The sequence below is a fragment of the Hyperolius riggenbachi genome, chromosome 5 (genome assembly GCF_040937935.1).
Source record: "Hyperolius riggenbachi isolate aHypRig1 chromosome 5, aHypRig1.pri, whole genome shotgun sequence".
NCBI lineage: Eukaryota > Metazoa > Chordata > Amphibia > Anura > Hyperoliidae > Hyperolius > Hyperolius riggenbachi.
Window position 1 is genome coordinate 367430340 of NC_090650.1, and position 13157 is coordinate 367443496.

The window sequence follows — 13157 nt, forward strand, 5'->3', positions numbered from 1 at the left end:
GGAGGCACACGCCCTGGAAGTGGAAGGGGGCCGGGCTCGCGAGTGGGAGGACAGAGCATGCTGAGGAAAGCCTCAATAGGATCCCGAGGCTTCCCTTTCTTCCGGTAATTATCTCTTTTTGAACCTGAGCTCCGACTTGGGTTCCCTTTAACAAATTAGGTAGGGGCAAGAATATACTTTTCATTTGCATGAAGTGTATTCATTTACCACTTCCTACTCTAACTCATACTTTTATAAGTCAAAGAATGTATATGTATAGCACACACAGAGTAGTTACACTAGTCGGGATATTATCTGAGCAAACCATTCTACATAAAATCTAAAGTAATATGTAACTCCCTGGGATCTAAATATGACTATTTCATTTTCTACCGAGGGAATGGCTAAACTCCTCTAGGCCCAGATGTAAAATGTGGAACACGGGCCCCAAGATATTCCTCTATTAATAATTGATAACATCCAAAAACACTTGTGACACAAAATACAACACATTTCACAGCCTCAGTGAGTTTTTTCCCATTAGTCCACACCATGCAATGCCTGGAGAGCAGCACCTCAGGTGTATGAAACCTGATTGTAAGCTGGTGCCAAGTCTCGGCCGGACTGCCCACACAGCCCTGGAAGCATCCACTCTTCAAATAAGGAGATGGTCCACCACTGGCTGCAAATTACTGCTTATTGTGGAACAAGTACACTACATGTTACAGACTGTAGTCCTTCCTCAGATGTACAACAGCGACTGAACATACATACAGGGATGGTCGTAGTCAGCCAACTTCGCTACGCTGGAACTACACGTAGTTCTACGCAATTACGCTTCGCAAACTACGGTTTCGAAATCAGAAGCTTCGCTAGGTTTGCATTTCGTAGACTACGCTTTAAAACACGGAAGTTTCTTGTAGTGCGAAGTGTAGTGTATGTGGACCCTTATACCCATATGCGGAAAAATGTCTGCAATAATCCGCTAAATATGCGCATGGGTGAACTAATATCTCCGTACATTCCACCTTCCAATGGGGAATTGTATACGAATAGAAGGGCAATAATATTTCGGCGCGTGCGCAATGATCCGTATAGACGCAGTTACCGCACGTGTAGTTGACTTCGCAATACATATGTCAACTATGCGTAGCGGGCAAAGCTTCGAATAGCGGTACTACGACTATGTGGGAAAACATACGCAATGTTTTTAAACTTTATCTATGAACTACGATGCGTAGTTGCAGACTACGACGCGTAGATTCGCGCTGGCGTAGTTTACGAGCAAACCTGCATACATACACAGATATAAATGCATTGGTGGGCTGCCCCGCCCAACTTTCAATACTCCACCCAACACGCAATTAACCCTTTGAGTCTATAGTCCCAGTGTGGTGCATACATAGCACCCTGTCCAATACATAACGGTCTTATGGCACTCCCCATGGGCTACAAATAAATATAATCATATAACTGACCGTGACTCTAGGCACTTCTGACATGGGGAGTTGGGCGGGGTAGCCCACCAATGTATTTATACCTGTGTATGTATGTTCAGTCGCTGTTTTACACCTGAGGAAGGACTACGGTCCGTAACATGTAGTGTACGTTCCACAATACACAGCTAGTGATTTGCAGCCAGTGGTGTGCTGTCTCATTATTTGAAGTTTTTTCCCGTTACCCTGATGTGAAGGACAAGAAATGGAAGCAATGAGCTGTGCCCATATTAGCTGTAGTCAAGTCATAAGCTAACTTTTGATTGGCTATAGAAGGCATATGTAGCTGCAGTAGCCATATATGCATAGCTATTGTCTGACTATATGCTACCCTGAAGGAGAGTATTGTCTGGCAAATGCTGGATATTTGCCATGGCACAATATTTATACTTCTTGCACCCATGGCAAGGCAACAACGTAATTGTGCCAACCCCTCTCCCTTCGCTTGCTGCCCACATCCCATGAATAGCAGCCCCTCTTCTATGTGCAGCAGCTTTTCATCTACAGCCTCATTCCTCCTTTCATGCGCAGCCCCTTTAAAGGGAACATAAACTGAGAAGGATATGGATTTTTCCTTTTAAATAATACCAGTTGCCTGACTCTCCTGCTGATCCTGTGTCTCTAATACTTTTAGCCACAGCCCCTCAACAAGCATGCAGATCAGGTGCTCTGACTGTCAGACTGGATTAGCTGCATGCTTGTTTCAGGTGTGTGATTCAGCCACTACTGCCGAAGAGTTCAGCAGGACTGCCAGGCAACTGGTATTGTTTAAAAGGACACATCCATATCCTTCTCAGTTTATGTTCCCTTTAATGTACAGCTTGAGCCCTTTTTATATACAGCCCCACCCCTGCTTTCATGTGCAGCACTTTTCTTTTATTTAAGTACATTCCCACATGAGCAGGCGCTCCCTTCCCATCTCCTCTTTACTGTGTGGAGGCCTCTCTTAGCTGCTGAAGTCTTTCTTCAATAAAAGTATCCCCTCTCTTCCATGAAACAGGTGGTTTTGGCACAAGGTGCCAAACCCTGAAACTAGGCACTAGGGATGCTCATTCGGATTCTGCTGAAATGCAATTTCCGCATTTCCGATCGGAAATTGCATTTCCGCATCGGAATGCGGAAATCGGTAATACAAGTGCGGTAGGCATCATCAATCAAATCAAATCATGGAAATTTCCGCCGATTTTAACATCGATTTTCTCAAAAACTATAAGGTCTTTTTGAAAACTTTTTTTCCATCTTGTTCACAGTCTTCTGTTTAATAAATCCTGAAAATTTGGTGTCTAGGACCTATGGGGGCTTTGCTATTAACCGCAAAAGTCGTCAGCTTTTGACTGTAATTTAAAATGCAGAGCCAAAGTCAATCAGAAGACTCGGAATGAATAAACCAATCTAAGAATGAGGAATTAGGCGGAAATTTCCGTATTCTCTGATTGGCTCATTCATTCTGAGCCTTCTGATTGGCTTAAAATTACCGCATATCGGATATTGCAGATTTTCTGCATTTTATATTACAGTCAAAAGCCGCCGACTTTAGCGGTTAATAGCAAAGCCCCCAGAGGTCCGAGACACACAAATTTTTAGGGTTTATTAAACAGAAGACTGGGAACAAGATGGGAAAAAAGTTTTCAAAAAGACCTTTATAGTTTTTGAGAAAATCGATGTTAAAGTCGGCGGAAATGTCTGCGATTTCCGGCGGAAATCCGCATCGGAATGCGGCAATCGTTAGCGGTATTGGTAATCGGCAATGGCGGAATGCGGATTTTCCACAGAATCGGAAATTGGCATTTCCGACCATCCCTACTAGGCACCACCAATTACTCCTCCCACCGAGTTGCTAAGACTCAGAGTTGGAATAGTATTTAATGCCACCGGGGATTTGAGCGGTAGCAGAGTGAGCCGTCATTTGGCTTACCGTGCCCAGCTCACCGACAGCACACTAATATGTACGCCTCTTCCAGATACATTTCCCCTTCTTGGGCAGCAGCACACCTATTCCAGGTGCACACTTTACTCAAATGAATGTGTCTAACCCAACTTCTTCTATGCTTAAAGAGGAACTTCAGCCTAAACAAATATACTGTCATTAAAGAGACTCCGTAACAAAAATTGCATCCTGTTTTTTATCATCCTACAAGTTCCAAAAGCTATTCTAAGGTGTTCTGGCTAACTGCAGCACGTTCTACTATCACCATCTCTGTAATAAATCAACTTATTTCTCTCTTGTCAGACTTGTCAGCCTGTGCCTGGAAGGCTGCCAAGTTCTTCAGTGTTGTGGTTCTGTGATGCATCTCCCCCCTCCAGGCCCCTCTCTGCACACTGCCTGTGTATTATTTAGATTAGAGCAGCTTCTCTCTTCTCTCTTATCTTTTACAAGCTGGATAAATCCTCCTGTGAGCTGGCTGGGCTTTCACATACTGAGGAATTACATACAGGCAGAGCTGTCTGCACTCTGCAGGAAGAAACAACCTGACACTTCAGTGGAAGATAGCTGCAGGGGGAAAGAAACACACAAATGATCTCTTGAGATTCAAAAGGAAGGGTGTATACAGCCTGCTTGTGTATGAATGTATTTTCTATGTGTGGACATTCTGTACATCAACCTACTTCCTGTTTTGGTGGCCATTTTGTTTGTTTATAAACAAACTTTTAAAAACTGTTTTTAACCACTTTTAATGCAGCGAGGAGCGGCGAAATTGTGACAGAGGGTAATAGGAGATGTCCCCTAACGCACTGGTATGTTTACTTTTGTGCGATTTTAACAATACAGATTCTCTTTAAGTTACATTAGTTATGTTAATTAAAATAGATAGGTAATATAATCTCTTACCCACCCTGTTTTAAAAGAACAGGAAAATGTTTGATTTCATGAGGGCAGCAATCTTTTTGGTTGAAAGGAGGTGACAGGGTGCATGAGACACAGTTCCAACTGTCCTGTGTCCTGATCACCCCTCCCAGTTGCTAGGCAATGTGAATAACAACATATGAAATCCCATCCGCATCAGCATCAGGGAAAAAAGCCCGGGCAGTTTTCTTTGATGGGGCGGAGCTTAGCTTTTGTAAAGCTAAAAATAAGGCTTATGTAAGAAAAACAAAGTTCTGATGCTGTGAAACTGTTAAAGAAACACCAAGCCTTTTCAGTGCTGCTGAGCAGATTTTTAGTCTGGAGGTTCACTTTATCCTCCCTTGTTTGAGCAGCTGCAGCCCATGTGACTTTGGTAGAAATCCAGCCTTGACAGGGCTTTTCCCTGTTTGCAGACATATGCAAGTAATATCTTGCCCTTTTGTTAATTGTCACTACAGTGAGGATAGTTTGGGCATCAGCACTCAACTATAACATAGTGGGTGCCATCAAGTGCAATATCCGCTGTGGGTTAGTAGTTTAGATGTTTGCCTTTGGTTATTATACAGGCAAAGTGCCAGCTATCAGGATTTCAGGTGCTTGGATGTGGTGCAGGGGGTGAAGACAAAGAAAGATACACTCCATTTGGTAAGTTTAATGTTAGGCAGTTTAGTAGTTTTCATTAGTTAGAGTAAAGTTGCCTATTAATTGATTGCACAATCTTACCAATTCTATGTAATAGAAGGGTAAGCTGAGTAAATATATTTTGAATGGACCCGCTAGGTAGTCCCTCATATTACATAGAAGTGGTAAAATTGCACAAACAAGATTGTATCATTAGTGGGCACCTTAAGACAGAAACTCAGAACTTTCTTTATGCCCTAAAAGATTAGGCACAGCATGATACACTTAAAGAAAAATATTCTTTACAATTTACGGAAATCCTAAAAAACCCTGAAGTTTTAACTGGATTAATTTTCAAGGAGCCTCAGTCTTTTCCTGTACAGGCAGAGCCATGCAGCTCTCATTCACAGCTACTAATTAGGCTAATTGCACTCTGATGTAGCTAAACAAACACACAGAGCTCAGTGAAGTGGATTGCTACAGCATTTATATGTGGAATGAACATTTTTAAATTGTGTGCTGTGCAAAAATTTGGGACCTCTTCAAGATTAGGTGTCAAGAAGGGATTCATTCTGGTGTTCTATAAGCCATTTGCAGAGGCAAGAATCTTTCTATCACATTGCACTATCCAGAGATTCTGCAGTAATAGTAGGAAGACTTGTTCCACAAAGTCTTCGCTATACAATAAATCAACCGGCTTGCCACACACAAGTTCTAAGTACCTGATCTGCTGAGTGAACATTTACTCCCTAATCAAAAAAATTGGCCAGGGAGTAGAAATCATTTTACCACCTTTCAAGATTTGATCTGGAATCTAATTGGAAATTGATTGAATTGCCACATCTGTTGGTACTGTACTGCTCAATGAAATGCTAAAGTGATGCAGTCCCTTGCCACTCCCTATTACTGGAATTGATAGGTAGTATATTAATAAGGTCAATAGATTACTGGCAGTTTTGGTCAAGTGATCAGATCTGCCAAAAATCAAATATTTGACCACCTGTGGTTTCATTAGCAGCGAGAAAGAGAAGTGAAGTCTATTTGCAGCAACTAGTGGGTGCAACTAATCACTAGAGTAAGAATCTGTGAGGCTCATGCAATGTAAAATCCTCATTCATTTAGAACCAATGTTTCAGCAGAAGACTTTATGTAGAATTGTACCTTAAGATATACATTCTAGAGAAACTAATTCTACTCAAACATCTCGTTAGAAGTAAGGTCAGCTCTCAGCTACATGTTGTTTAGTACGTGACTTTCCCAGCCTGAATAGAACAACATTTTTCATCAAATATCAGGGTACATGTCAGCATAAACCCAAATGATAGTCTTGGTTTGACTGGCCTGCTCAGGGGATTGTACATCAATCGTAGAATCTGTCAGAAAGCTTATAATGTAGTTAACACCTATAATTCACCCACAGCCCACCTACATTGGGATGTGACTAATTAACGCTTGTTAGCTGGAGACTTTTACTGTATATAATATGTTTCCGTAATCCTATGGGGGGACCGCTTGTTACCACTTGTTACCCTAGCTTCTTTTACTTTGCTGCTGCTTCATAAGATGCTATGATGTATTTTTGCTTCCTGATTTCCTGTAACCAAGATTACTACTGAATGAACACCTTGTATCGCTGATTGATGCAAATAATACTCCTACATGCTACAAGTATCTGAAGGCCTGTGTATCTACTAAACAGCTGGGAGAACTTCCAATTGATAGAGATGAGTTGTGAGGATTGGTACTGAAAGAGATTTACAATAGAAGAATTTATCAATATTTACAACTAAGGACTCAGCTGACCATATGACTTGGACCTTAGTGGAAATGTAGATACATTCACTCCCCTTCCCATGTCATCATACAGACTTTTTAAATGTTCAGAGACTAGAGTGTGGTCATCTGGAGAAGAACTCCCTGACTATACATGGAAGGGATCTGTTGGAGTATGTATTGTTATGAATGTTGAATTGGGTGCCAGGTGATGCCAAAAGTGAAAATATAGGTAATATAATATTGGCAATATTTTACTATTGACTTATCCGGTTCCCTATTCTATTACTATCCTCACCCTTTAATGCCTAGCACTAACCCCCCCCTCTTAGTGCCTAACACTAAGCCTGCTCCAAATGACTACCATTAACTCCCATCCTATTTCCTAACACTATCCCCTGGTGCCCAATGTACCAAACCAGTAACCAAAATACTAGCCGTACAGCTACTAATAGCCAATCGACTAGTATTAACTCTAAGAAGTAGCGGAAGTACTAGTCGAACTGTATCCAGTTGGCTACTATCAGGTCCCCAACTCACTACCTTGGCTCCTTATGGCTGCAATTAACATTGTGGTCTATTATGGGCCTGCCAAAGTGGGCACCCAAATGAACTGTTAGGTACATCTGAAATTATTTTGTACAAAATGAGAGTGGTAAATAAGTCTTGAGATAAAGCATATTTACTTTTTTCTTTCTAAGTTCAAGTCCATTTTAAAGGAAAATAGAGGAGCTATATCCAAAATACAGTATTTCATCAAGTTGATTTTGATAAAAGCATTCAGGAAATGTTTTGAAATGTCAGTAAATGGGCCTCTCTAATCCTCTTGGTCTGCAGAAGAAAAATAAAAGCACTTTCCATCTGATAAACACAATTAGTAACTCGATACAAAAAGAAGAGAAAGAGACAATCTTTGTTTAATTTGTACTATTACAGGTCCTGTTTATATCTCTGGGCCAGGTAGCACTCGATCAATTGATGTTTCTGTTACTGTTGTTGTTACATCACTGCTGTCTTCCTCCAAAGTGACTCTCTTGGATAAATCAAGCTAATCACAGCTCTACTGCGTTTTACTTCTTTCCTTTTATTTCTTTTGCCTTACCTCACTTTGCTTATGTGAAATCTAAAATATTAATGACCCACGGTGAGTGGCAAAGCTTTAAAGTTCTAGGTTGCATCTGACTGTTCTCACTTTTGTTCGCGTGCCTCGCAGCATCTGCTACCAAAGCATTGTTTTATTTTTAGAAGCAGCATTTAATGGTGCCAATGCTGCATAATACGTCTCTAGAATTTAAAGCAGGGACAAATGGAACAATACAATCCATTAAAGTACCTTTCACTGAGTGCCGGCTGAAGCTTGATGAGTCTAGAGTTCGGCTCAAAATAGGACAGGAGAATCCTTTATGTATTAATATGTGATAATACCCCCCTTCCCCCACCCTCCACCTCAATTTTCTTGATCACCCAAACAGGAGATGCATTGTTTGTATATTTGTCCTTCCTTCGTACCTCCGGAGAACAAATTTACTAACTGAATGGTGCCCTTCAGAACAACAGTTTTGTCAAGCTTCCATGGTAATGTCTTTGCAGCATAATTTGAAGCATACAATAGTTTTAAAGTATTCACTCTTACGTGACTCCTGGACCTTTATATCGGAAGTCCTTCCACAGTCGTTCACTGCAAGGTTTTCAATCATAAGATGAAAAAGTGGAATCTTACTGACAAAATGTGTTTATTTAATGCCGGTAAAATTTGTCATTGTCTATATGTCCGTTATATAGTTACATAGTTATCTAGGTTGAAGAAGAGACATGTCCATCAAGTTCAACCTCTTAAGCTTCCCCATACTTTATTGCAGATAAATGAAAAGCCATAAGCTTGACTGGATCAAAGTACCACCCTCCCACACCTAGCAATTATAGCTGTGGATGCCCTTCAATGTAAGTATCCAAGCTCGTTTAGACATAGAATTTGCCATAACTACTTCTTGTGGTAAAGCATTCTATGTCTTAATTAATTTCACTACTTAGAACCTCTCTCTTAAAGGGCAACTGAAGGGAGTGGGATATGGAGGCTGACATATTTATTTCCTTTTAAAGGGACTCCGAGCTCAAGTAAAAAAAGAAAGTTGTACTCACCCAAGGCTTTCTCCAGCCCAGTGCTGGTCGGGAGGTCCCACGACGGCGTCCTGGCTCCTCTCCTAGTCCCCGCTCCGGAATGGCTGACTGGCCGCAGCCCGGGCGACACTCTACTGAGTGTCGGGCTGTTCCTTCTGCGTATGACGCGGCTGACGTCACACGCCGGCCGCCTCGCGTCATCACGGCGGCCGGCGTGGCAGTACGGCGCATGCGCGCTTTAATTGCGCATGCGCAGTACTTTCACGCCGGCCGCCTCAACGTGTGACGTCAACCGCGTCATACGCGGAAGGAACAGCCCGACACTCAGCAGAGTGTCGCCCGGGCTGCGGCCGGTCAGCCATTCCGGAGCGGGGACTAGGAGAGGAGCCAGGACGCCGTCGTGGGACCTCCCGACCAGCACTGGGCTGGAGAAAGCCCCGGGTGAGTACAACTTTCTTTTTTTACTTGAGCTCGGAGTCCCTTTAAGCGATACCAATTGCCTGGCTATCCTGATGATACTCTGCCTCCAATACTTTCAGCCATAGACCTTGAACATTCATAGGCAGATCAGGTGTTTCTGACATTATTGTCAGATCTGACTATATTAACTGCATGCTCGTTTCGGGTGTTATTCAGACACCACTGAAACCAAACAGATCATCAGGGCTCCCGGGCAACTTGTATTTTTTAAAAGGAAGTAAATATGGCAGCCTCCATATTCTTCTCATGTCAGTTGTCCTTTAATAGGTAATACAATAACCTTTCCTCCTGATATTTTTCATGGCCTCCTGTTTTTAGTAAATCTGTATTCCTTATATGAAATTTGATTACATCTGAAATTAACATATTCAGTATTATGTAATTTGGTGGCACAATTGCTTAGTGGATAGCATTCTTACCTTACAGTGCTATAGTCCTCCTAAATTCATAGCAAGGACAGTATCTTCATGGAGTTTGTATGTTCTTCCAGTGAGTAATGGGCAAATAAGGCCATTTTCTTTTCACTGAGTGCAAAACCCCCCAAAAAGGATACTATTTCAAATTAATAAGAAATGTATATAACCAAATGGAATTACGGTATAAAACATACAACTTTATTTCGTCTCTTAAAAATGGCACATTGTGCCTTCTAAAACCTCCCCCACCTCCATCATGTGCACAAATTGTCAGAAAGTCCTGCATGCATACAAAAAAATTGCAAAAAATGTGTCCTCTAGGGTACCCAAAAAATATTTCAATGGTCCACCTAAATGGATTACTATACATACAATGCCATTTGACCAGGAGTGTTAACACTCATGACATTCAAATATTTACAGACAGTTGGCTTCTGTGTACTTTTACTGTTTCAACATACAGTATATCACATTGGGGTGAACAGATTGGTATTTGACTAGTGTGGTCCCAGAAGGGTATATCTGTTCCTGATTTGTGGGGACAGTCCCTAATTATCAAGCTGTATCTGTACATTTTTACTCCAACAAATGCCCTTGGATTTGACCAACTTTGTAATAAAATTAATCCAATTCATTAAATAGTCTATTTTTTCATTACTTTCTCTTAGTTTTGTATCTTATGGATCCCTTGAACAACATTGCAAGTCTAGCACATGCAGTCCTGTCCTTTCCTTTCTGGTCTTGTCACCACCTGATCAACAAGATTAACATTAAGAGTAAAATATTTTGAATGCATGTTTATAATAGTGTCAGGTCAGGACTAATATTGCCCCAAGGTCCTCCAGAAGAGTGTGTGATGTGCTTAGAAGCACCAGATCATGTTCCTGGAAAATACTTTAACATGCTGGCAACTATTACACGTGTGTCTTCTATTCGCTGGAGCATGACAGACTGCCCATAGTAAGTGTTGCTTCGGGCAGCATCGAGAGCAGGAAAACTCCAGATTCCTGACTATCAATTCTAATATTTTCCCTGCTGTGCTGCATAATTAAAATAACTAAGATATTTACAAGGCTACTGGCAAAGTCCTGGACCTACATATTTTCCCATTCCAGCAATGGACCTACATACTCTATTTTCACATATTCAGGCTTTGTAGTATTATTTTCTCTACCCACTTAATTACTTCCATAAAATATATGTTGTTTTGGCATCTAAAGCTGTAAAAAAATTCACACATAATGGGCTAGAAATATTTAGCATTGGTAAACCTAACTGTAAAGGCTTCTGCACACTTGCAATAAAAGTTGTTTTATATAAACAGTCTCACCAAGCTTGCCTGTTATTTGTTCAGTAACAAACTTGAGTCCAATGACCATCTAAGAGAGCAAGCAAAGTCTATGAGCAAGAGCATCTGATGTGTGAGATTTTTTTCAGATGACGGTTGTTGACATTCGCCCAGTGGCTTAAGTACAATTCATGGGGCCCCCCAGCAAAACTTTGATGTCCACCCCAATGTTCACACCCTTTCCCTTGCATCCTCTTTTTGCCCTTCACAGGCTTGGGAACCATCTCACAAGAGCCATTAAACAAGTGTGGCCATCATGATTTTTATACTCATATAACAAGTGTAGCCACAAAAACACCTGATCTGAAGTATAGTCCCGTGTATCGGAGGAAGAGAAGGTCAGTAGTTGTGGGACCCCCACAGCTCTGGGCCCCCCTGCGATCTCATGTGCTGCTCCCCTCTAATTAAGCCCCTTCATTCGCCTTTTTGTACTGGGACCCAATGAACATGCTCTATTTTGTATTTTTGTTGTTGAAATACACCGTCACATTTTGCACAGTTGTTCGAGAAAATGATCAGATTACAAGACTTGCCTATTGACAATTCCCAATTGTTATTGCAGATGTGTACAAAGCTTTAGGGCTCCATAAACACAACTGCAAACAGGTGTCTCTGTATGCGCATGACATAAGGAGATACTGTGAGGATGAATTAATACTAAGCAGGCTGTAAATATATCTTGTCTATCTAGCTGTAAATCCAGAGCAGTTATACTGGCTTCTAGTTTTCCATGCTTTAGCCATGCATAAATGCACCTACCATCCCTCCTCCTCTCCCTTACTATGTACTACACCCCTCTTTTCCCCACCTCTACCATTCTCCATGCTGTGATTTGCATGGTGGAGTGTGGGAGAGAGAGCAAGAGAAAACAGAATGTTTAGGAGAAGAGAAGGGTAGGTAAGCTGATGAGCACTAATAGCGTGTGCATAAGCCGAAGGAGCTCCTGAAAATCACAATTTTCACAATTATCGATAGCCATATGCGGCATGCTTCACTACCCACTATGGAGCTACCAGCAATAATGATGATTGAGTCATGCATGAGTCATGACTCCTATAGTATGAGCACAGTGCTACCACCACCAATATTGGTACCACAGTGGCCAAGCAACTCAGCTACCCAAGTCCCACCACAAACATATTTTCTTCGTCCCTCTATACTGAGGCTGCCAATAAGAGCTATGTGGGAGCTCTTAACCTCTCTCCAATGTGCTGTCACCATATATTGATAAGTGTTTTCTGCCCTCTAACCTAATCCACCCCCATGTGACCTATTCTCCCCATGCCTTTCTTTTTTTTCAATGATTCATGTCAACTCGTGTGACCCCCAGCCTCTAATTTATCCTTCACACATCTCCTGACCCCCATTTTCACCTAACCTAACGCGCTCCTCCCATGCTACCTTTCTGGACACCAACAACCACTCATCTATCTTTCCAACCATTTTAGTTCTACTGATTCTCATGTACCCACATTTGCTCGGCTCTATTTTTCCAACCTTCTTGACATCATTGCTGACCTTTAACTTCTCACCTATCACTTCCACTAACACTCATTTATCACTTCCAGCTACCCAACCAACCCTCAACTGCCTAGGTGAACTTTTTAACTTGACAATTCTGTACTGGATCTGTGGGTACACTGCAAGATTTTTCATAATAAAAAATGTAAACAATATTTAAATACCAGCTGGCACAAGCTACACTGTGTGCAGGTCAAGCCACTGATTGAAATTTGATTGGCTGTTGTAGGCTCCACCCAGTCTTTCTGAATTGTAACCCCAGTCACCCATTGACCAACTGTACCAAGTTTGGGGACACTATCTTTAATACTGTAAGAATGATAACATTTTACATTTCCCTTTTGAAGTCATTGGGTGAAATCTGAAGTGGTCAATGGTAAAAGCTGTTTTTGGCTCCAAATGTGAACCAAATTCTTCAGATTGAGCCCCTAACTATGAGATCCAAGTGCGAGATCGCTTAACAAAGCCCAAGCAGCCTTCACCATTATGGGCCAGAGAAGTGTGCAAGATGTGGATGGCGAGGCCAATCCAGGTCAATCACAGCGGAGCAGGGCAGGAGG

General features: G+C 41.7%; 1 long non-coding RNA gene across 1 annotated transcript in view; it reads left to right on the forward strand.

Annotated features, from left to right (window-relative positions):
• Positions 1–13157, forward strand: part of LOC137517793 (uncharacterized) — a 60052-nt gene that overhangs the window by 4779 nt on the left and 42116 nt on the right. Inside the window, exon 3 of the long non-coding RNA XR_011020669.1 lies at positions 8574–8655. This is a non-coding gene — a long non-coding RNA (uncharacterized lncRNA). The remainder of the gene's footprint in view (positions 1–8573; positions 8656–13157) is intronic.